The sequence below is a fragment of the Mastigoproctus giganteus genome, chromosome 10 (assembly GCF_048544385.1).
Source record: "Mastigoproctus giganteus isolate SK-2022 chromosome 10, ASM4854438v1, whole genome shotgun sequence".
NCBI classification, from domain to species: Eukaryota; Metazoa; Arthropoda; class Arachnida; order Uropygi; family Thelyphonidae; genus Mastigoproctus; species Mastigoproctus giganteus.
Window position 1 is genome coordinate 5,705,971 of NC_143584.1, and position 26,605 is coordinate 5,732,575.

General features: G+C 37.7%; 2 protein-coding genes across 5 annotated transcripts in view; one reads left to right on the forward strand and one right to left on the reverse strand.

The window, feature by feature from the left end:
• LOC150078646 (zinc finger homeobox protein 3-like) overlaps positions 1-15,070 on the reverse strand; it is a 305,456-nt gene extending 290,386 nt beyond the window's left edge. Inside the window, exon 1 of one of the 2 annotated variants that reach the window (XM_090383909.1) lies at positions 14,950-15,070. The gene's annotated coding sequence lies outside the window, so the exon portion shown is untranslated. Of the gene's footprint in view, positions 1-12,957; positions 12,973-14,949 lie in introns of those variants that run through there. The other variant, XM_090383910.1, reaches the window with a different exon arrangement.
• An 87-nt stretch (positions 15,071-15,157) lies between these two features.
• LOC150078647 (thiamine-triphosphatase-like) overlaps positions 15,158-26,605 on the forward strand; it is a 287,872-nt gene continuing 276,424 nt past the window's right edge. For 2 of the 3 annotated variants that reach the window (XM_090383915.1, XM_090383918.1), the window contains exon 1: positions 15,756-15,818. The gene's annotated coding sequence lies outside the window, so the exon portion shown is untranslated. Of the gene's footprint in view, positions 15,445-15,755; positions 15,819-26,605 lie in introns of those variants that run through there. The other variant, XM_090383916.1, reaches the window with a different exon arrangement.

Sequence of the window (26,605 nt, forward strand, 5' to 3'; positions counted from 1 at the left end):
TGCAGGACTAATATGTACTGCATTCAGTCTGTATGGTCTGTTGATGGGCCAGAGCAAGGATCCCGAAATGTCACCTTTGTAATAAGTTTAGGTATTAGTTGAAAGCACTTGATTAATAAACCAATTTTAATTAAAATAATGGCAAAAGTGATTAATTTCAAAAATTAATCCATTTGACAATTTGCTTTAAAAATTCCTTGATTTCATAAATGACTGTAATATTTAGTTTATTTTGCCAATATATCCTATAGCATTTAATTATACCTGAATGAAGTACATATTAAGCACAAGTATCAATACATGTAAACATTCTTGATTTGTATTCAGTGTATTCAAACCAAAGATATTCTATTACAGTGCGTTTTGTTGAAAGAATGGTTGGAAATTCTAGACAAACAGAATCAGCACTAGCTAAGTTCCAAAAAGTTGAAATGGCAGGGCAAAAATAGAAACATCATGCCATTTCAAAAGGTGAAATTTTTTTCATGGCACACTTACTTTAACCAGTCTGCTGAAAGTCGAAGCGTTATTTAAATTAAATGAAATAAATTTTACGTTTATCCTTTAGGACGACCACACAGGGCCAGAGATGTATACAAGATTACGGTATTTAGCAGTCACATGCACTAGAACTTCGGTCCGCTATCGAACCCTCGTTTGATCACTCATCTACAATTCCTAGATATGACTGACAGAAACCAATGAGCTGACTTAGTAGACTGCCGCCACTGCTCAGAGAGTTACTACTACCAAGCAGTAACTTGAATTTCTGAGGTCCAAATGCAAGACCTTGCATTTAGATAGCAGCAATTCGTCGCTGTCTTATCTGCTCACCTTTGTTTCATAAAACAGACTGAAATAATGACAGTCAGCATAGTAGTAATAGTAGTGGAATATGATGCAAGAAAGCACATCTATTCTGCAATTGTCTTTTGGAGTAACGGAGCTAAGGCTCCATTATTCCAGTAAACAACAAAAAAGTTTTTCATGCACAACTGTCTCAAAAACTTTACGAAGTCCAAGAAAATTATATTAAACTTATTCTTTGCATTCGGTTCTTTTCTGGCATCTTCATAACAGATAATAAAATTAGTCTGACATGATCTTCCTTGACAAAGCTGCTATTCCGCTCATAAGTCCACGGCTGTGCAGATGATATTGTATTACGACCATCATCAACTCCATAATTTTTTCTGGCAAGTCAAAATATCAGGTATGTAATTACTCATTTATCTTTTTAACCACCTTTGTGAATAGGAGAAATGTTTGCATCTGCAATCTATAGGGACTTTGCCCGAATTCAAGGATACTTTCATTTTATAGTGAGAGATTAATGAACACTGAAGTGAACTTTCAGGGAGCAAAAGCAGATCTTGATTTGAATATTAAGAAATTTGGATGTGAAGAAGAGATCAAACTGTCCAACATTTTTGAATTCAAATATCCTTTAAAATTATATATAATTAGCATTATGGAATTTTTAATGGGTCTTAAGAGAGGTTATATCATGCTGCAAATTACGAATCTGTGCCCATTTTAGAACTCTTGAAGAAACGTCAACCTCAAAACTTGTTAATCAGATTTATTTGGCATATCTTAGGATTATCTGCAAAAAGGAACATATACAACATGGAATCTTTCTTCTACTTTTATTTATATGATAATTTACATTTAATTTATATATGATAATTTATTATAAACATATAGTTTATAATAATATTAATTTATTTTAATATTTACCTATTATTTAAAAATTATTTATTTTATTAATATATCATGTAATTTATGTTTTTGTATAGTAAACCTCATTGATATGAATTTTCGAAAAGAGGGGCCCGCCATAACAAGCACTTTAAAAAATTGTGCTTTGTAGTTACTAAATTTGGATAAAACCAAAAGGGGACCATGGACGCTGCATAACTTAGCTTTCTACCAACACCTCTTGGCGCACCTTGTCAAATTCCTTAGTGAAACAAGTGGATCAAGGTTGGTAACATATGTGGGGGATCTACAAGAAGTGTGGCAAAATGTTATACACAAACACTGAACGAGAATATGATTTGCATATCGGAATTTTTTGAAATAAAACCAAAACAATAGTATGGGTCACAATCGACCAATAACATGTAAACGTATGTGCTGTTACGTATATAGAAACGAGTCAAGAGAGTTGTTTTTAATTTTATAGAACTTTGTGCATCCCAAAACGGCTGCAACAGTAACGCTTTTGAACGAGAAATGGCTTTGAATGCAAAAGAAAAACATTGTGAGGTCCTGTTCTAGGGGAGAAGAAGATATTTGTAATTATAAACACATACTGAATTGTTCCGCTAAAGATAAAGTTTAATGGCTTTCGTAGATAAAAAAAATTGATAAAATAATTTAAAAAAAAAAATATATATAAGCATAGATACCCCTGTGCTCAAATGAGATAAATGCATGGATGAAAAAAAGTTCATTAATAATTGCCTGAAATTAGCAGACAACTTTTATAATAACTGATGAAAGCAACAAAAGGGAAAAAAAAATAGTCTTCAGTTATATCCTAAAGTCCTCTCAAAGATCACTTTACAACTCTATAAATAAATAAATTGCTAAAAATTAAATGTGAAAGTTTCTTTTCTTTTATTTGTACATTAACATCTTCCATGAACTCATTCTCTTCATCAAAGACTGGATATCTTACACACAACTATTTATTGTCATTCGAGGCAAAGTTGCCAATTGCCATCCTTGTTTAACTAATTAATTTTCGAATCATCTCTTGCATAATTACTATTTCTACACTTTCTCCAGCATCAAAATATGCGAGTTTTCTTCTTTCTATAAAGACCGATTAGATGGCATCTTTCCTTTTGTTGTCACTAGTCTTTTCATCAATCCAGTGGATTCGGGGCATCCTCCATCGATGCTGGACGAGGATATGAAGACCAGGGGTTCATGCCTTTGGGAGGGGACGAAGGCTGGAAAGGAACGCATGAGTGGAGTTTAAGAGTGCAAGTTCTTATAGTAAGCTGGGAAAGAAGAGGAATTCTAAATCGTTGCCTCAGGTGAAGAAATACGTGGTCCTGGCATACTGTCCTCCACCTCCATAATTCAAAACCCTTCATTACTACTCCACAGTGTGCAGTTATCTATACTTGATCTCATTTTACTAGCTTTTAGTTACCTTTTCAAATGGTATGCTTTACTAATGGTTTTATTTTATATATTTTTCTCCCTCATTACTCCTTTTATATTATAAAAACTCCTTTCGGACCAAATTCCAATTTAACAAATTATGTGCTCCATTTGCCTTATCTGACTAGGCGTAAATTTGGTACTGGAGTGATTATCAGATCTCCACGAGACTATAACGATTATAATGCTTTCACAGCTTATTTGGAAGGGCTTGGTTCATAATCCACCTGCTAATGCTCCTACCACCACCACCACCTCTAGACTGGCAGAAATTCGTAGAGGACCTTTAACTCATAGCTGTAGTTCGCTGACCTCAGGCGAAGTTCCCCCCCCCCCCCCATCAATAAGATATGACAGTTTTTCATTTTGCAAGAAAATTCCATAAGCATGTACTTTTACAACATAAAAACATACCGACCCCTTCTGTCGGTATGTTTTAAGCTTAAGCACCGTTTTTTCAGTAACAAATCAACTTTTATTTCAGATTATGGGAGAGTATTTTATGCAAGATGCTTTACTGGAGGGAAGGCGGACTCAAATAAGTACTAGAAAAAATTGAAAAGTCAAGAGCCTTGAAGAATATACATGTGAACAAGTATATCTTGTATGGAGAGGTCCTATACGTTATTTCAACTCTGCCATTTGACGATATAATCTCTGTAAAAGGCCCAGAAATGTATAAAGTGCAGTGTTTCTATAGTGTGTGTGTGTGCGTGCGCGCGCATTGTTATGTTGAAAGTGTTGTTTCTGACTACTGTTACCTGGAAGATGAGATCACCAGGATAGCTGCTTCCAGCTACCCGTCCACGCCACGAGGAGGCAGGCCTTTAATTCTCGTATTGTCTTTGCCTTATTAGAGGATTTTGGATCCTCAGAGTATTCAACACACAAGTGAGACAATATTTTTAGTAAAATGTTTAACATTTTTAACTTTTGCTATTTATTTGCCTCTCTCGAAATCGTTGGCGGACCACCAGATAGCTACTCTAGAAGTTCGATAAACTCAAAAGAAATCTGCAAATAGGTAAGCTATTCAAACACAAGATCTCAAAAAGAAAACTACAGAGTAAGGCACATTTGTAGTTGACATCTGCCTGACTTCTGCTGTATTGATCAATGTCAAATTGTAACATTCGGCCGTAAATTCTTGCGACCCTTGTAGGACAAGATTTTGAATCAGCAAGTCTCACAAGAACTGAACAACAACAGAAAATACTAACTAAATCGAATTCTTATTTGACAACAATAAATAACCTGATGGAAATAATAAACACTTTTTTGAAAATCACTTTCCTGCATGACAGCCAGAACTACGAAGAGGGTGTCTTCACTCAAGAATAGAGATTTTACATTAAGTTTTTGGATAGTCTTTTCTCACACAAAAGCATATTGCTTCCTTGTTATAGAATGTCCCTCCTGCCCTGTGTGTTTCCAGCACAGTTGAGATAATTATTATCTCCATCTCATTTGAAGTACCCGAGTCAAAGGTTTTTATGAAAACTCGCTCGCAGTTTTGTCTTTTCCCCATTTACAATGCCACGGCAATTTTCAAAGTACAAACCAAAGACAAGATAATTAAAGGTTGGTTGGCTTTCATTCAGTCCTGTGAGACAGCCAGAAAAGCAAAGTATCACTCAAGACTACAATGGCATATCCCAATGTGTGTTCCATCGCTAGTAGCAACTAGGATCTGCTGTGCCAAAAGCAAAAGTTCCAAAGCACCTGCATAGGTGAATTGTAATTTCACATAAATTTTCCCAAAATATGCCTTTAAAAAATGCAATTATTAAGAGGCTATCTAAAATAGTAAAGGAATAGTTATTTTATTAGATAATAATGCAATTATAAGTTGGCAGGGTTGTTAATGACAGTAATGGCAGTGTGCTACTGCAACAGGATCTAGATAATTTGGGCAGATGGGCTAAGAAGTGGCAACTAAAGTTTAACCTTGACAAATGCAAAGTACTGCATATGGGTAGAAGTAACCCCAGAGAAACGTACCAACTGTGTGGTAATACACTTAAGGTGGTAGAAAATGAAAAAGACCTGGGAGTAATTGTGCAGTCAGATATGAACTTTTCTGAGCAATGCAAACAGGCTGCCAGGGCAGGTCATGGGGTTTTGTCAATGATATATAGGAATTTTGCTAGCAGGGAAAAGGAGATGATTATCCCTCTGCATAAGGCAATGGTCAGGCCACGTCTTGAGTACTGCGTACAGGTCTGGAGGCCTCATTTTAGGAAGGATGTAGATTTACTTGAGCATGTATAGAGAAGGGCAACAAGATTGGTGAGGGGAATGAAGGGATCCTCTTACCAAGAGAGGCTTAAGTTCTGCAAATTGCAGTGGCTGGAGACTAGGCACCTGCGCGGTGATCTGATTGAGGTGTATAAGGCCTTGAATGGGTTGAGCACGTTGAATTCTGATGGGATCCTTACACTTGTTCAGATTATGAACCTAAGAGGGCATAAATTCAAATTAAGAAAAGGCAGATGTAGAATAGATGTGCGGAAATTTGCCTTTAGCCAGCGGGTGGTTAATTGCTGGATAAAAGCTTCCATCTGTCGTTGTGGAAGTTGATAGGTTAAATAAATTTATGGAGGAACTGGATAGGCATTTGGAGGGAACGGTGTGCTTTTTTTTTTTTTTTGGCTGATGCTGTATAAGCTTATACACTTGCTTTCTTGTATCACATGCCACTACTACTACTACTAAGTTCCCAGAGGAAACAAGCAATTTCAATATTAATCGTTGATTGGAAAGCAAGCTCATATTAAAGTATCACTTCATCTGTTCAGACACGACAGAAAAAACTATTAATTTTAGGAAAGCAATAATCTCAAAGTAGTCTTTGATTTGTTATTTATAATGGAAATACTGATTTATTAGTTTTAGTAAATAAAAATCATAGTGGCATTACTTTGTGTTGCAATTATTTATTTTCAATTTGAAAATCAAAAAACTTGTTAGCAAGTTTCACATGTTGCAGAACCTACAGAAATCATAATAAATCTGTGTTTATGTCGCCTCATGTCTCTTTAAGTAAAAAGACATGCAACAACATAAATATAGATCTCTCATAATTTCTGTGATCTGTAGATCGAGAAAGCAACTTTGAGAAAAACCTGAGAACCATCATCCAAGAATGAACTGTAATAATGCAAGTAGATCAAAGGCAACAGTTACTGGCAATATTGAAAAAATACGTATGTAGACGTCGCGGAAATGACAATGCCCTTCCCCATTTTTATAAAAAATAAAAAAACTGGGTAAGGAGAGTGGAGTGGACTTGAATGATGAAAAAAAAATATATATATATATAAAAAAAAAAGAAAAAAATACAGAAATATTATGGAACGTCGATGGATAAGATGCCAAGGAAGCAACTAACGAAACAAGCAGATAGCAAAATGGAAAAGAGATATGTTAGGCTGACCACTACTTCCAATGGAAATATTGGCATATTTAAGAAAAGTAAAATTCAAAAACTAATTTTATGAGCTTTGTAGCTATGCAGCAAGATGTCCAAGTTCTGAGGATACTATCAGGAAAGATGGTGGTTATGTTTCACAGCCACCATCTTGCCTGAAATACCTCGAAGTACTGGGGTCTCTTCATTGTTGACTTCCAGTGTTTGTAAAAGGCTGTCATTCAATCTACTCAACAGACTTCTTGCTCATTCAGTGTCAATTTACTTATAGGATATCGCAAAACTAGGTTAAAACCTTTACTTTTTCTGAACCTTTTGCCTACCGCCCTTATTAATTTTTGTATTGATAAGCTTTGCATCCTTGATAATTAAAAAGGTTTCTTCCTTCCTGTATCCGGCTGTTCTGGGATGAAACACAGGTCTCAACCTGAGACAAATAACTAATTTAAACAAGTTTGATCATATAAATATTCACGCAGATAAAAGAATAATGCTTATCAACTTAAGTCGGTAGCGTAAAAAGACAGAAAACAATTCTGTGAAGTATAAACTGCGTTATTATCTGAGACCACTTTAGATCGGTTATATACTTTTATCAATATGGGTTACAAAATTGTAATAATTAGCCACTTTAAAGTTAGGAAAAAAAAAAATCCTTATTTGCACAATATAAAATAATACCTATGCATTTCAGAAAGAAAATAACCTGTTTCAGGTTATTTTCTGAACCACAACGACTTAAATGACATAAATGAATGAAGAAAACGAACTGTATCACGTGACATTGTAATAACGCTTACCATACAATTAGCATGCAATTTTCCCTAAGTAAAGACCATTTTACGACCAATACTAAAACCTTTTTGATGACTTAATGCACATAAAGAAGGCTATTTTTATTTAAATAATGATAAATTTTGAGAAATCATATGCATTTTCATGGACTGGAATCATATGCATTTTCTTGAATTGCTTTGCAAACATTGTTAATGGCTCACCTACAACTTTCTCATAAAAAGTTAATTAAAATAAATGCGTTATGAGTTTTGAAGTTTCCAGACGGTAGCCAGATATTATTTATCCAAATGTAGAAAAGGAATGTTCCAAAGTATTTACACTAAGAAACAGATTTTAGTAATTAAATGATTGAGAATTAGGGATTACTCTGACTTCTAACTTTACTTGGCATAAGCACATCATGAATATTGCTTCTTCTGCATCTAAAAAAAACTGGGTTTTCTCTTTCGCTCTTGGCGTTACTTTTCTTCTAAACAACTTCTCTCTGTATAAATCTCGAATCCGTCCTACCATGAAACACTGTTCCCACATCTGGGGTGGTTTTGGTGTACCCAAAACCTCTCTCTCTCTCTCTGACTTTCTAGACCCTATTCAAAAGAGGGCAGTCAAGTTAATTAATGACCCATCTTCTACAAAGTCTCTCCACTCTCTGCCTCATAGATGTTCCGTTTCTGCTGCATGCCTTTTCTATTGATACTTCCATGGGCACTGTTCTGAATTGGCATCTATAATTCCACCCCCTCTTTTCCAAAGTCTGAAATCATATGCAACCAGTCAGCATCCATTTACTGTACAACTTCAAACTTACAGAATCAACTTTTCTTCTTCCTAATTTATCTCTTCAACTTCTGTTTCCTGGAAAAACCTTCCTTCACATGTATTTCCAGAACATTATAATCAACAGAAATTTAACTCTAATGCCAACAAGTATCCTTTTCCTTCTCAACCCATTCATGGTACTTAAGCACTATAGTTCTAATACCTTTCGTATTTGGGGTTTTCATAAAAAAATATTTACAGTAACAACAGAAATAAATGAATTTTCTGTTTATACTCTGGGACGCCCACATAAGGTCAGAGGAGACAATACAAGAACATTTTTACTGTATTTTTTACCATGGTCACTCGAAGTGCGTGAACCTTTGTACCCTCGCTCCTGACCACTGGGCTATAGAGGCCTAGGAAATGGTATTTTGATCTATCTAATCATATTAATTGGACTGCTAATTAAGAATGGATAAAGTAAAGTTTTATAGATCTTGCTGTGATGGTCAGTTTTAGGAAGTTTCTCGACTATTCTGTCTACACCTACTCCTTGCATATCAGATGGATTATATGTAAAGCAAACCTCCCAGGCAGTCGGAATCATAAGTGTGCGAGTTAATGTTATTAAATATTAGTAAACTCATGATCTTTTTAGTTTTTGGTGTCAATTGCTGTTGAATATGCTTTTAAAGAAATGTCAGTGCATCATTAATTCACAAGCCAGCTTTTGTTACGTGTGTGTGTGTGGTGATTACATCGCACAAATAGTATATACTTCCTACTAAAGAAAGCATGTAAAATTTATTCAGGCTCTGAATAACGTGATCAGAACAAGAAATGGGCTCCTCGTACATGCCGCACACTAATTGTACTGCATATATGAGGAAATGGAAATCCTTTAAGAAAGTTGGTGAACATTTTTGGACAACAACGGAGCCAACACCTATAAAATTTTGATTGAGAATTACAATTGTAACGCTCTAAAAATACACTTCCTCCGATTCCATTTAGATTTTTTCCCAGATAATCTTGGACACGTTTTCATTAAGATATTGCTACCATGATGAAACTTTACCAAGGAAGGTGGAAATCCAGTATACTGGCAGACTATTGTTGGACATTGATCAGATAGGCTCATGACCGAACTGACTATTTTTCGCCATTTATTGTAATACTTCTTAAAATTCCAATAAGTGTAACCTGCATTTCTCTCTCAGGAAAATTCATATGCTATATTTTAGAAGGAAAAAATCGAAAGCTTAAAATTTGTTGTCTAGTGTAATTCATCCGTTAAAAAGACACGTCCAGACAATCAGTGCTTTTCTTTATGTTAAATATTTTAGATATTGGTGAATTCTACCTGCAATTTAATTGGTGTAAATAAATAGCAGACAGAATACTGCTTTCTGAAATGAATGACAGCTGTATCTGGGTTAACTGAGACTGATTTTGTGGAAATGTTTCAGATATAAGGATTAATTAATGTTGTGGGCAGAACAGAGCTATTAATAAAAGATAGCGAGTTTCCCAGAAAGTATAAAAATGTTTTTCAATGGAAAGCAATGAGAGTTTCTTATCAGGAGCCAAGTCAAAACCAGAAAGTAATCTGAAACATTAAGAAACCACAATAAGTGAAACATGCAAAGACAGTTATAGCATTGCACGTTGTGTTGAGGACTCAAACTCCTCAATGAAAATCGATGGTTTTAGTGACAAAATCTGTATGATATCTCACACCTCAAACGATACTGAACACTAGGGAAAAAAAATACACTGGATCAAACTCTCAAGAAACAGTTTTCCCGAAAACTAGTTTAAAATCTTGGCAACTGTTCACAGCCTGAACTAAAAGGTATCTCTTGCAAAGCAATGATCAGCTCGTTACTCTTCTTTAATATGTAAAAAATGTGCTTTCGATTCTCTGTATCGTTTATTTCATCTCAATCCATACTCAGATACTGCATGCCCTTGATCGATCATTTTTACGCGGAGAAAAATAGCGTGCCAGTAATAACCACGCCAAGCTACTATCTGATATCTACAAACATTCTACGAGAAGTCACTTGAAAATACACAAATCATTACCACCCTTTCCCCTGCTTTTATATGAAAAACTTCCCAATAGTACAAGTTCGTACTGAACGTATATAATCAGCTTAATTTATTTATTTATTATTATTATGTTTTTGTTTTCGTTCAAGTAATAAGTAAATCTTTATTCGCGTGAAAGACTATTAAACCATAAGAAAGCAAGTCGATATCTAAATGGAAGATGGAACATAAATAGCATAAGGTTGGTAGATGCAATAATAAGCTAGCAAACTTACAAGAGAAAACTTCTGATAGCACTAGATCATGTAATTTATTACATGATCTAAGTATTAAAATGTATCAAAATCAAAAAATTGTTTGCTGCAGATATTCCACAAGTTGTACATAAAAGATGAAAAGATTCTGGCAAGAAAGCAATATCCATTAAGTTTTACAAAAGGGACAAAGAGAAGATAAATCCAATGCTGTGACATTTTTCAGAGCTGAATATGATACGTTCTCTGCTCGATAATGTACTCTTATATTTTGAGTTGTCCATACTCCAACTACAAAAATTCTCCCTCCCCTTTGTGAACATTCATATTTACTAGATGTAAACTATGCAAGAGATTTTGCATATGAAATAAATAGAATCAGCAGAAAATTAGACTAACTCGTACAATTTATAAAGCATGTTAGAAATAAATACAGTAATAAAAGAACCACCACTAGTTCACCTTTTAAACATAAAACGCAAAGATGGTTTACAATTTATATAATAAACACATTGAAAAACGTCAACAAGCGGAACCAAACGATTCTTTCAAATATCTAGGCGACTGCCAAACGAAATTATGTTTCCTTCAAAAGTTGTTTAGAACGCCCTCTACTTAGTAAACGCAAAATAATAAAGTACAGAATTCCCTGACTAATTTTAATGGAATTCCGAGCGACCCCAATTTGTTTTGCAGAAGCTAGAAAACAAAACGTCACTAAATTAAACATTTACAGCTTGGAATAATCAGACAGAAATAAAAACAAAAATAAAATTAATGTTCGCTGATATCTTTAATATCCACTAGAATGTTAATAAAAAATAAAAATCTAGAAAATAAGTTAAATATCTTAAAAACTACACAACTACATTCGGTATGGCAGCTATTTCACGAAGAAAAGGCGAAGCACAGATTGTCAGTAAATGTCATTCCCACCGAATTTTTCGTGAGAAAAGACAACATTCCTGCTGCACAAACACACGTGTATTTCCAGCTTAAACTGGCAGTTTTATAACAGTGCGGCCACAGAGAGGATTCTATTCCGGATGCCAAAACGAGCGAGGGGAACTGGATTTGTATTTATGGTTTCCGGTGGCAGGCATGGTTGTGAAGTCGGTCACCAGCTGCAGGGAACTTCAGTGAAAGCGTGGAATGTGCAAAAAGGCGCACAACGAGGGAAACATCCACATAGGGTTGGTATTTGGTACTGCCTCGGAAAATACGGATCACAACAACGGGTTCGACCTTCATAAATCCAACACTTTGGCAGATAGGGACAAACACTTCAGGGCAGCGGTAAAGTCCGTAAGGATGGCTGCATCATTCAGCGGTGGGTATTCGGCAGACTGTCGTTAATCCCCACAAGCACTTTCCTTGCGTTCGCGCGTGCACATCGTGGGAAATACTGACATATAGATGGTCTGTAACGACGCAGGAGTGACCGCTGGTCATCGTGGCAACACCACGGAAAACCACTGCGCATGATCGTTGAAATACTGCATCCTGGAGGTTTTCGAGTGGGCCACGGCTTTCCCCTGTGCTAATCCAAGCGTTCCGAAGGATGGTTGGCAGTGGGGTGATGACGTCACGGGTAGGCATCCCTTAGCTTCCGCAAAGGTTCCCCATCTCCTGGAAAAAAAAAAAGACACATCCTCAAATGGCGTAGTGAGTGTATGTTCCTGTTTGTCACCTCAAGGACAACATACGCCAGAGTCCAAGAAGAAAGCATTGGCTTCGTGAACAACAACTTATTCGTGAGGTCTTAAAGTTAGTGGCGAAGGAGTAAGTCCAAAAAAAATAATAAAACAAAATAAAAAAAACACTTTCCACGGTACGTCGTCCTCTTTTGCACAGTCGGTGTATCCACAGATTCAGGTAATGTCATCCTTTTCTCTTAAAATATCTCCATTTGCGCTTTGGGAAATTTTTCCGAAGAGACAGAAATGCATCACAAATTCTACGATTCTATACTACAACTTTAATCTCTAACATAATCTAAATATTCACATTTGTTTACATAGGTTAAAAAGGAAGCAAAAAACTTTCCTAAAATACATGGCATACATTTGAAATGAAATTTAACAAAACAAGTTAGGCCTAACGTTAACTTCACGCATTAACTGAACAAACATGCGAATAAAGCACCATGAACCATCCCTGTAAAATCATTATCAATTGATCAGTGAGTTAAGGCTCGTTTAGACAAAGCATACGTGACAAAACGCATACAAGAATTCACAAATATACCCAAAACAAACAAAAATAAAAATAAAATTTTAGAGAACAGTTAAGGCAAAAATCACACACTATGCTAAATATCCCAGCCCTCACTTCCACACCCTGACCGTCAGTTACTTCCGTCGCGGGATGGTCACAGCTGCTCCGACCCAGGGTGGGAAGAAACGCCAACACAAACATAGAGGGGAAATGCCCCAGCTGTGTGTTACTAGCTATGGAAGAACGCAAACAGTACTGTACCTTGCTCGGCTCTCAGTCTTGGGACAGAATGAGATGATTGGCCGTCATCTGAATGTTGCCATGGATCCTGACCTCATTATGATATTCAAATGGCTGGGGAACGCTATCTATAAATGAATGTTTGCACTCGTACACAGATTGGCTGGCCGGGAACGGCTGCTTCAGCCATTAGCATTGCACTATGTGGCGCGCACATGGCAGTTTCGCACCTAGAATGATGCTGAGTTTTTATTGGCGAACCAGCCCCCTTGTTTATGACAGAGGCTGTCAGTCTTGCACCACGATCATGCAAATGTCCTGTGGTCCCCCCCCCCAGCAAGAAAAGAAGATGCCTTGAAAGTATGCGCGGTGGAAAGGACTTAACGCCCCGCCGAGCGATTCCGGTTTCTGAATCCGTGTTGCTGACATGGCTAACCACCCACACAAACGGAAACAAATTTATAAACAAATGCGGGGGAGGCGAATGCGATGGTACAAACTGTTAGGAGATATTCATATTGGTGAATAAGCTTTTTAAAAAGATACTTTTTAAAAAAAATAATATTAAACTTATTTTGCTGTAACGCTCCGTTTTAAAATCCGCCATTTTAAATGTGAAATGTTTAAAACGCATGACCAAGAGAGGGGTCGGCATTACCACTAACATTTACACGAACGGTAAATATTATGTACGCTATAATTACACTTAAATATTTAGCAAACAAGAATTTATTAAACATCAATAACGAATAATAAATAAAAGTAAGAAAGGACAACTGTTTTCAATTATATCAATTAGCAGAATTTAAAAAAAAAAATTACGTTGGATACACTTTATGGTGTATCTTCTAAGCCTAACAGAAATCAGCCAGTGTGAAATGAAGAGAAAATCGTGAAACCAAAGAACGCTACTTACGATCGCCAGCCAATAGCCGGGCGGACATAGATTTGGGGGGGCTAGTACTACGGCTATTTAGTTGGTCACAGCGAGACTGCCCAGTAGCTCTCTACAGTGGTCACTCTCCCTCTGGTGGCTTTAGCAACCTCTTCAATATCAGAGAACAGTCCACCTCGGCCCCGAGAGGATGCTTGCGGTACTGATCTCCGAAGTTAACGCCGAATCCAGTCGCTTCAGCTTCCGAACCGTCAATCAGCTTTCCCCGTTCGCACATGTTGTGACAGACTAGAATTTTCAGTGGCGGGAAAGCGCCGTCACTTTCCCAATCTTCAGCTGAGACGAGACGCAGCAAGTCCAACTCACTATCTCCCGCACAAATCATCCTGACGGTACGACCAACTTTCGCAAAGCAACTGAGAGGAGCAGCCAGATGTCAGGTCACTGTTTTTCAGGAGGCCTTCGTGAGTCATCACATGATATGCTTCATGCGTGGCCAAACTCCACCTACCTCCTGACCTACTGTCATCCTTTGTTGTGCTTCTACCCCAGTGTCCTATACTCCCACAAAGGTCTGAGAGTCCCTACCCACGGGTGTAACTATGACTGGGGAACCATACCTGTCAATCATTGAGGCAAGTAAAGGGACCGGTATGAGCACGTGATGAAGAGGATGTAAATTGCGGTGACCTAGGCAACAGCATAACCCACCCCGTGTCCACTTGCTGATATTTCAAAAGAACAGTGATCTGTCAAAGTGGAAGCAAATCTACGAGTCATCACATGATATGCTTCATGCGTGGCCAAACTCCACCTACCTCCTGACCTACTGTCATCCTTTGTTGTGCTTCTACCCCAGTGTCCTATACTCCCACAAAGGTCTGAGAGTCCCTACCCAGGGGTGTAACTGTGACTGGGGAAACCATACCTGTCAATCATTGAGGCAAGTAAAGGGACCGGCATGAGCACGTGACGAAGAGGATGTAAATTGCGGTGACCTAGGCTACGTGTCCACTTGCTGATATTTCAGTGATCTGTCAAAGTAGAAGCAAATCTACGAGTTATCCAAGAAAAAAAAAGAACTATATATACTTGGCTTGCGCAGAGCCACAGCTTACCTTGGATGCGTGCTGGTCGCAGTACAGGCTCGAGCCTTTCCCCACGCTTCACGCATGCAGCAAAGCAGATATTATGTATACAGTCAACCGTTGACTCGCACTGTTTTAAAGTCCTGTAGGAGCAGTCGAAGCGCTTATTACTCAGTGCAGCCGTCTCGGACAGCAAGGCTTACCTCCTACCTCTACGACGTGGCTGCTACGAATGACGCCGTCCTGTCGTGAGCACGAGCAAGCTGGCAAATCCCGGCGCAAGTTATTAACAATGGGCGAATTAATGCTTCCCTGGCGGGGAGGCGAAGAACGGCGCAATGAAAATGTGACACATGGTGGGGGCAACAAGAAGACTAGGTGATCCTCGGCTGCTTCGGATAATCGATAGTTGCTGGCGACTTCACTGTGTATACTATTCATTCACTAAAACATGTGACACAAGTGAATGTGGCTATTTTAACTTTCCACCCCCGTAGGAGGTGAACGCCAGTTGAGGGCGGAGAGGTGAGAGAGACATTTTGATATTCATTAACTAACAGTAATTTCAGTAAACTTGTCTTCTTGTTATGTAAAGCAACTTACGTAATACGAGTACTAATATCTTAAATGTATATAGGGGGGTGAACAGTTCGTGAATCTACAAAGAATTAGAAAACGATGTAGAGGAACTTAAAAGTTATCACTTCTTAAAAATTCCTCCAACTTCGCGACTGAGCATTTCTGTTTTGACTAATTAACTACGGTATTCTCAAAATAATCCAACTTATTACGCTTGCGCATTAGGTCGCGCATTGCAACTTGGGTAATGAAGTATGGTGGACGTCAAGGCTGCAACGAGGCGGGAGGGAAGATGCGAGTTGACAGTTCCAGAGTCACGTGTAAGTACCTTGAAATGACGCTTATTTCGTGTCCTAAAATGTGCAGAAGATCTGCTTACCATTCGCTTATTATTTTTTAAAATAATTTTCCAAAAAAAAATTGTTTGGAAGTGCTAGCTCTAAGCGCAATTATGTAACTATGATTTAAGTTGCATTTTTAGTGTTACACACTGAAAATTTAACTTAGATATAGTTTTAACTTCATCATCGTTCTTTTTTGGAAATAAATTTATAAAGCATCAAGTGAATTAGCATTGACGCGCACTGCTTGGAAGAGTTCTGCGAACAGGTTGTTAGATGTGTCGGTTTTTGGCCTCATCTTGGCGTCCCGTGATGACCTTTTGGGACCATCGAATTCCTCGCTTTAACACACACACACATAATAAATTCGCTTATATGACGAATAAAACAAAAAAGATTTTGCGAAGTTGGGCAACTGCAGCGAAATGTTGGACTACACAATGAATCAAAAATGAATGAAAAATGAATCGTTGCCATATCCAGTAGATGTGTTGTTTATTTTGCCTATTTGTTTAGGACAAGACTACTTACATTATCGTTATTAGCCATATGGTGCAAGGAAGCCTGGCAAAAAAAAAAAAAAAAAAAATTCTGAGTTACCCTGAGAGAGCCAGAAGGAAATCACCAAGAGAGAGAAGAATGATGATATCCAGCTTAGGACCCTGGGTATGCCAATCCCATACTCACCAGATGTGAGCTGCTGGGGTTCATTATTTATAAAACTTATTACGCAATTAAAAAAAAAAAACTTGTTACTTAGTTATTGTTTGGAAGACAAGATTTATTTTGCATATATAAATTCATTTTGTTTTAATAAGAATGATTGTATACAGATTTTATAGGTGAGGTTGATATCTGGTGAGTATGGACTTGGCCCACCCAGGGTTCTAAGCTGGATATCATCATTCATCTTTTTCTTGGAAATTCCCTTGTACCCCCTCCTCTCTCTCTCTCTCACACACACACTCTCGTGGTAACTCAGAATTTTTCTTTTTTTTTTGCTGGTGCATCAAAGGCCTCAGACTTCCTTGCACAGTACGGCTAATAATAGTAATGTGTATTACTCATAAGTATACTGATGTTGATAAAAAAATTTTTGAACTAGTTTGTTCACCAAAACTTCTGGACAATTGCCCAGTATTGTTTACATTCTTAGGTTTCCAGTTATATATAGGTGCATACTCTTGTTATTTCATATCTATCATAACATGAACGTTGGATTGCATATTGCATACACTGAGAGATACTGTCTACAGACAACAAAACGAGTACATAAAAATGATTTGTTGAAAATTTTTAATGCAGTGAAAGTGTTTTATCTATAATTTATTAAAACAAAACAAGGTGTCTTTGTGTCTGTGCTAGGAACTAGGAAAATCATTCAAGAAAACGGTAACACATTTTTAGGGAAAAGTGTGCATTCATGTGTATTGCAATAATTATATTTACATCAATGTTAATATGGAATGTAAAGCTAAAAAAAATTTTAAAAAAGGCAGCTTCATACCAGTCAGACCACCCAAATCTGGCAACCATGGGACCTAATCCTGAGCACCTGTCATATTACAGTCATAAAAAAATAAAAAATTAAATTGCATTTCAATGATGCAACTTATTGTAACATAGTATTATGCTAGTGAAGACTCTTTTTGACAGTGAACAGTCAGTAAAAATAAAATTGTTTCCCCTTCCAAAAATATATAATACTGTATTCTGTTTATTTGTAAAGGTGAAATAATTTTATTTTTCAAAGTATACAGTACTATATTGTGGAAGAGGAACAGCAAAAAGTTTCACAGAGTCACTTCAGTGAAGTCCGATTGTTGAGTGATCTTGACCTTTTCCACAATGTAATGACCTGTGCATGCCTTTTAAAGGCTAAAATTCTCTGATCTACTCGATTTGCTTTCTTGGTGGCACAAAAAGCAGTTGCAAATGAAAAAAATTGTTCTTCTGGTGTTTACAAACAATCCGAGAGCTCCAGAAACATTTGCTGAACATATTTAATGTTACTTATTCAAGGTAGTGCAATACATGGCAGGCGCCTCCGTAGCCAGGTGGGAAGGAGCAGCAGTGCGTAGCACACGCTTCTTGATTAAACCGGGGTTCGAGCCCGTCACCACCAAATACGGAGTATGCGGAAAGGTCTGGGAATGACCACCGCATATCCCGGAGCAATATGGCCTTAGTTGCTAATGCTCCTAAAAACCAAATCACAAACACAAACAAACAAACAGCAATACATGGCAACTCATTGAGAGGGATGAGCACAATATGAGATACAGATAAAATGATGCCCTTTTACACTACAAACGTAGTTTTTTCATTTAAGAGTTTTCTATGGTGTATTTACACCAATATTATATAGATTATTTATACTCTTAAACATATGTTGTTGCATTTACAGGCATCAACAATAACATATGTTATTGTTGATGCCTTGTTGCATTTACTTTGACTTAACCATTATTATGTATATCTTTTCACATCTCTCATATTGTGGGGATTATCTTCACAACTGGATTATCATGTCTGTAATACCAGGGTACCTGCCCACCACCCACTGATGAAAGGCTAACAAGCCTTGAAATGGTCACCAGGGGAGCCTGATATTCTTGCAGTTTCTGAGAATAGGTAACAACAGTCTTCTCTAATGGGAATGCATTGCCTATTTGAGGAATTTATGAGTTTTTGAGTGGTGTGAGTTGAAGGAGTTACTGTCCCTTTCATTCTTCTACACCGTTTCTTTTCTTCTTCCACTCCTACTATAACTTTCCCTCTACTTTTTGATTTTCTAAGTCTAATAGGGACAAGTGGATAGTACAGTTATTATCCCACACATATACAAACAAGCCTTGAAAGTGCCGTCTGGGTGGTGGTGCCCACTGAGAATAAGTAACAATAGTCTTCTCTTTTTTACTTATTAGAGGTAGTGCAATACATGGCAACTCGTTACGAAGGATGAGCACAATATGAGATACAGATAAAATTATGCCCTTTTACACTACAAACATAGTTTTTTCGTTTAAGAGTTTCATATGGTGTATTTACACCAATATTATATAGATTATTTATACTCTTAAACATATGATGCCTTATTGCATTTACTTTGACTTAAACTACTTTTTTATATAAGGTTAAAAGAACACATTTAAACATAAAAAAAAAAATCATAATTATGAAAGGGCCATGGCTCACAGATTGTGCTGACAATTTTTAAAAATATATTTGCATTTGAAAAATATATTCTGTTCCTAATTAATTATACCTATTATTTTATTTTTAAAATAAAAAATTAAAAAGTACATAATTTTAAACATTGTTTATATAAAAACATGCCTGTTCTACTAACATTTTTGATGCACCCTCTGGAGGCTTAAGGGATTATATTGTACTTTACTGATCACATGAAATATAAATGAATTAAATCATTTTCCTCATTTGAGAATGTCATTTAGGTTTTCATAGGGGTGGTCATAATTCTGTGATCACTGAGTGTACATTATAGAGACCATCACAGCAACTGATATACCATGCAAACTAGTGCATTAGGGTCAACATAGAAGCTATGCCAAAAAAAAGTTTAAACAATAAAACCGCCAACATAAAAATACCTTTTTCAATAGGGATGCTGAACTGGAGAAAGAATGTGACAATAGTTTCTTTTTCTGGGTGTTACTATTATTTAAAAAACAAAAATTTAAAAACTACCCCACCTCATCTCTCATCTGTTCTAATATAATAATTTGTCTAATTCTTCCTTAAATTTATTCAAACTACCCACTTCTGCAACAACAGGTGAAGTTTGTTCCAACAATTATTCACTCTCTGGCTGACAGCAAATTTTTTCACATCTACCCTACAACCAATCTTTTTTCAGTTTAAATTTATGTCTCATTATGTGTGCTGTCCAAGAAAAAGAGATTAGTGAAAGAGTGAATTAAATGAGAAACAGAATGAGTTAAATTAAATGCCATCAGCATTTATGACTGACGCTCGCCAGTATGGATTCTGTCAGTGTTGGTCCACTGGTGATATTCTGGCTTATGTTACCCATTCATGGACAAATTCAATGGAAAAGTTCAGTGAAACACAAGCAGTTGCTCTTGACATCTCAAAGGCTTTCGATCATGTTTGGGATAAAGGTCTTCTAAACAAGCTTCCATCTTATGATTTTCCAACTATTTTTTGTAATTGACTATCCAATTTTCTCTCTGATCGCTTACTGAGGGTGATGGTACATGGCTCTCTGTCTTCTAACTTCTCCACTAAAGCTGGTGTCCCCCAAGGTTCAGTTCTTTTCCTCTTGTATATTGATGACCTTCTTCCATTGACTGGAAATCCTATCTATTGTTTTGCCCATGACAGTACATTGCATTCCACTTTCCAGTTTGAGAAACCTTGCCCTGCTCAATCAGCTTCAAATTCTCAAATATCCGCTACCAATTCCTTAAATGCTGATCTCCAGGTAATTCTCCAGTGGGGCAAAGGCAACTTAGTTGATTTAAATCCTTCTAATACTCGGTCTTGTCTTATATCTTTCAAAAAGGATTCTTCTGCTCCTATGCTTATCTTTGGTGGCACTCCGATTTCTAGGCAAGATGATATATCTCTTTTGGGGATTACCCTAACTTCTAATCTCTCTTGGCAAAAGCACATTACAAATATTGCTTCCTCTGCATCTAAAAAACTTGGTTTTCTCTTTTGCTCTCAGCGTTACTTTTCTTCCAAACAGCTGTTCACTCTGTACAAATTGCAAATCCACCCTACCATGGAATATTGTTCCCACATTTGGGGCAGTGCCCCCAAAACCTCTCTTAGGTTTCTAGATTCCATTAATGACTCATCTCTAATTAATGACTCATCTCTAACAGTCTCTCTCCACTCGCTGTCTCATAGACGTACTGTTTCTGCTGCATGCTTTTCTACAGATACTTCCATGGGCACTGTTCTTTTGAATTGGCTTCTATAATTCCCACTCTCTCTTTCAAAACAGTCCAAACACGAGTCTCCACCAGCCAACATCCATTTACTGTCCAACTTCAAACTCACAGAACCAACTTTTCATCTTCCTCGTTTATTCATCCAACTGCCTCTTTCTGGAACAACCTTCCTTCATACATATTTCCTGAAAATTACAATCATTTAATTTACCCACTTCGTTTAAAGGTTTAAACTTCAGTCAGGTCTACTTGCAGGTACCTAGTTTTCCCAGTACTTCAATTTTCAGAACTGAATTCTTTTATGGTAAGAGTACCCTTTTGTACCAATCTTGTTGCTCTTCTCTGCATCTGTTCCAAGAGATCCACAACCTTCTTAAAATTAGGTATGCAGTACTCAAGATGTGGCTTAACCATTGCCATTGGATAATTTTTATACAGTGAGATAATCACCTGCTTGTCACTGTCAGAAAAATTCCTGTATATTGTTGACAGATGTCCATTAGCTGTCCTCTGTACTGTTCAGAAAACTTCATGTCAGACTATACAATTACTGCTAGGTCTCTTTTATTCTCCACAGCCTTAATAACATACCCAGTTGGTATGTTATTCTGGGATTCTTGCTTCCCATATGTAGTACCTTGTGTATAGCAAGCGAGAATGTTAGACCTCAGTTGTCACATCTCAGCCATTCTGTCCAGTTTTTATAGGTCTTGCTGCAGTAGTATGCCTTGATTCCTCTCACTAACCACCTTGCCAATCTTTGTATCATCTGCACACTTAGACAAATTTTGTATGCCTTCATCAATATTTTCAATAAATAATGAAACAGTTACGGGGTCCAGCAGTGAACCCTGTGAGACCGCACTAATAACAGTTGTACAAGAAGAGTAATGCCCAATTATAACATCTATAAAAAGCTATTTATAACATATTAAAGAAGTAGACAAAGACATCTCCATAGCAATGGAGTTATAAGGCAATCACACCATGATTTTAAGGGAAAATCATGCCTGATCAGTCTGACTCAGTTATTATGAGGCTTTCACAAAGGAACTTAATGCAAAGAATAATTTTGGGATCATGTACTTGTATTTCAAGCTAATGGGAATGCTGTGGCCCAGGGGAGAACTGAGGGGGGCAGTTGTCCTCTGAATCACAGCCTTGTAAGATGCACTATTTGCTTGATGTTTGCGGAGCAGTCAAGTATGGGACATGATACTGCCATGGGGGATGTCTTTGTGTGTGTGCGATGCAAGGAGTGTAAGGAGATAAGGCGACAACTCAGCGTTGTTATGGGCCTATATGAGAGCTTGAAGGATAGGGTGGATGCCCTCGAAGGATTACAAGTGAGGGGCCCATCAAGCTCTCAGCTGCCCACACCAATGCCAGAGCTTGCACTTGGTCATCGCGGAACACAGCGGCAACCCCCAAGGCAGAATGCGCTGGTCCCAAAGGAACTAGTAGTTGTTGGTGACTCTATTGTCAGGGAAACGGGAAACATGCTTTGTAAAAAGGATAGGTGGAATAGGACCAGGGTATGTCTGCCAGGGGCAAAAGTTGATGACGTTGTAGAGCGGATATCATCTTTTAAGGGCACAAAAGGTGATATAGTTGTACACGTTGGCACTAATGACATTAAGAGTAGGAGACCGGCGGAATTACTTGACAAGTACAAGTCACTGATGAAAAAAAGCCGTGAATTAGGGTTGAAATTGAAAGTGTCTGCAATTCTGCCCAGACACGATAGGAGGGAGTATATGATGAGAGCCCTGTCAATCAATTCAGCCCTGGAAAGATTGTGCAGGGCTCAAGGGGTAGAATTTTTTTCAGCCTGGTCTGTACTTGTTAACAGGAGAGACTGCTTCTACAGGGATGGGATACACTTAAATAGAAAGGGTGCAAGAATGTTTGCTGATGCTATCGAGGCAATGTTAGGTGGGTCGGAAAACTGCTAGATTGGGGGGATACAAGGACTAATAGATTAACAGTAGCCACTGGCAGAGGTGAAAGTGATTCTTGCACTGCTTCTATTGGAATGAGCCGCAGCCTGGAAAATAAGATGCAGGATATTTCAGAGACTGCTGGGAATCATTGGGGTACAAGTAAACACATGGGTTGTGTTAGGGTAGCTAAGAAAAAGAACAGGTGCATGTATACTTGTGTGTACACCAATGCTAGGAGTTTAGTAAATAAATTTGATGAATTTGAGGTATTGCTCAAAACATCAAAGGCAGATATTGTGGGGATTTCAGAGACGTGGTGTCACACAGATATAAGAAATGCAGAACTGGAATTTGGGGAGTACAATGTGTACAGAAAGGATAGACAGGATAGGAAGGGAGGAGGGGTTATGCTATTAATTAAGAAACACATAAAATCCAAGGAAGTGAAGCCAGTCGACATCGCTGGACAGTGCAGTGTCGAGTCAGTTTGGTGTGACATAAGCATTGGGAGATCAAAATTGAGAGTAGGAGTGTGCTATAGGCCTAATGACTCTGATGAGTATAATAAGAAACTGTTCGGAGAAATAGAGTGGGCCAGTAAATCAGAGAGTCTTATAATGGGGGATTTTAATTTCCCAGATATTGACTGGAATTTGGGGGCTGGTCACTCACACAGTAGCAAGGCTTTTGTGGATTTATTGGATGATTGTTTTCTACATCAGCATGTTCGGGAGGCAACTAGAGGGAGTAATACTCTTGATTTGATTATCAGTAGTGATTCTTCATGCATTCAGAATCTGCAGATAAATGAACCACTTGGTGGCAGTGATCACAGTGTGCTGAAGTGGGAGTTACTCAAAGAGGTAACTACCATTAGGGGTAAAGGGAAGGGGTATTGCTTTCGTAAAGGCGACTACAATGGACTGAGACAGTATTTAAATTCTATACAGTGGGATCAACTGATGATATTGCCAACAGCAAATTCAAAATGGGAAGCATTCAAAGAACTTATCGTGGAAGCTACTAGGCTTTACATACCAACTAAGAAATATTGTTCAAGGTTTAGGCCTAAATGGTTGTCAGATGAACTAATGAGGCATATGGCAGAGAAGAAAAATGCATGGGATACATACAAATTAACACGTGACACGGATGCCTATGATAGATACAAGTTGATCTGTAACCAAGTTACAAAGGAGGTTAGGCAGGCGAAGGCAGATTACGAGAGATCCTTGGCAAGGGATGCGAAGAAAAACAGCAAAGAGTTCTTTACTTATGTAAACTCTAGAAGGAAGGGGATGAATCAGATTGGTCCACTTGAGATCGATGGGTCAACTGTTGATGACCCTGCTCGGGTAGCTAACAAACTAAATGAATATTTTGCATCGACATTCACACATGAGGAGTTATTCAGCGAGGGGAATGCCAGAGGTGTATTCAACTCTAGCAGTAAGCTAGAGAATCTTGTAATAACTGAGAGCAAAGTGGAGGAGAAATTGTTGAAGATAAACACAAGAAAGGCACCTGGGGTGGATGGGATCTATCCAGTTATATTAAAGGAGGCAGCAAAGGAGGTAAGCAAACCCTTAGCCATAATTATGAGAGCTTCCTTGGACTCAGGGGAGGTACCCATTGACTGGAGATGTGCAAATGTGACCCCAATTCACAAAGGGGGATCAAAGGCTGACACAAGTAATTATAGACCTGTGAGTTTAACTTCTGTTCCCGGAAAATTAATGGAGGCACTGGTGAAAGAAGCACTGCAGGATCATCTAGACAAGACTTCAGTTATAGCTAGGACACAGCATGGTTTTGTTAAGGGGAAGTCTTGCCTGACCAATTTGATTGGATACTATGATGCAGTCACAAAAGAACTGGATGCAGGGAATAACTTTGATATTATATACTTGGATCTTAGAAAGGCTTTTGATACTGTTGCACATGGAAGACTGCTGCACAAATTGGAGCAGTGTGGCATTGGAGGCAAGTTGCTGCTATGGATAAAGGGGTGGTTGAGGGGGAGAAGACAGAGAGTGGTAATCAATGGACACTGCTCATCGTGGACTAATGTTATTAGTGGAGTCCCTCAGGGTTCAGTATTGGGGCCTTTATTGTTTTCTGTATTTATAAATGATATTGATGATGGTATATCAGGCTTAATGTCCAAGTTTGCAGACGATACAAAGGTTGGCAGGGTTGTCAAGGACACTACTGACACTATGCTGCTGCAACAGGATTTGGAAAGGTTGAGCAGATGGGCTTCGAGGTGGCAAATGAAGTTTAACATTGACAAATGTAAAGTACTACATATGGGAAACAGCAACCCCAGAGCAACGTATCAACTCTGTGGTACTACACTGACAGTGGTAGAGAATGAAAGGGACCTGGGGGTGGTGGTGCAGGCAGATATGAAGTTCTCTGAGCAGTGCAGACGAGCTGCAAGAGTAGCTCATGGTGTATTGTCAATGATATATAGAAATTTTTCTAGCAGGGATAAGGAGGTGATTATTCCCTTGTATAAGGCAATGGTCAGGCCACACCTAGAGTACTGTATACAGGCCTGGAGGCCTCATTTCAGGAAGGATGTAGAGCTGCTGGAACGAGTACAGAGAAGGGCAACTAGATTGGTGAATGGGACAAAGGGGTTCTCTTACGAAGAAAGGCTTAAGTTTTGCAAATTACAGTGTCTGGAAACTAGGCACCAGCGGGGTGATCTGATAGAGGTGTACAAAGCCTTGAATGGTTTGAGCATGCTCAATGCTGATGGGATTCTTCCTCTAGCTCAGAAAAATCACCTGAGAGGGCATAAATTCAAATTGAGGAAAGACAGATGTAGGATAGATGTGCGGAAATTTGCCTTTAGCCAGCGGGTGGTTGGTGGGTGGAACAGACTTCCATCCCTTGTCGTGGAAGTTGATAGCCTAAATAAGTTTAAGGCTCAGCTGGACAGGTATTTCGAACGAACAGAGGGGTGAAGTGGAAGTGGTTATTTTTATTTATTTATGTTACTTTTTTTTTTTTTTTTTTTTTTTGGCTGATGCTGCATAAGCTTGCTTTCTTGCATCAAATGCCTCTACTAATGCTAATGCTAATGCTAATGCTAATTTCAGTAAAGCTTTTGATGCTGGTCTGCATGAAATGATTATTATACAGATTTGCGCTTTAGGAGTAAGTGTGGCTTTAGGAGCATGTTACTGCTATGATAGAGGGATGATTAAGTGACAAGAAACATTCAGTAGTTATAAATGACCTCTGTTATTTGTGAACCATTGTTATAAAGAACTAACACAAGGTTCTGTGTTGTAAGCCTTATTATATTTAATATCTATTAATGGTATTGATGATGGTATTTTAAGCATAATGTCTAAGTTGATGATACAAAGGTGGGAGGGGTGGTTAATAATATTAATCAGGGTACAACAGAATCTGTTTTAAGTAGACCATTGATGACAAAGGAGTTCTAGGATGTATGCCAAAAATAAGCTGAAGCAAAAATATAATTTTTGCATGCTACCGAAAAAAAAATTACTGAAATAAGTAGTCTATTAATATTATATAAAGATAAAATGAAATTTTACTGCTGCATATTTTGCACATGTGATTCAAATGTGATTGCCTTTCTTTCCCACAGAAATTACACTTGCAGTTTTCATTGCCAGATGTGAAATGAATTTACTTTGAAATGAATTTATCATAAAATAACAAAATAAAAATTTATTTGAGAAGAAATTTGTTTATGAGTTGCTGTATGCCATTATATTTTCCTAAGCATGCCACTGGTGGTTGTTTTTTTTTTTTTTTTTTGCATCATATGCCACTACTGATGCTAATGCTGAAAAGCATTGCAGTTTAACATTGATAAATGCAAAGTACTGCATTT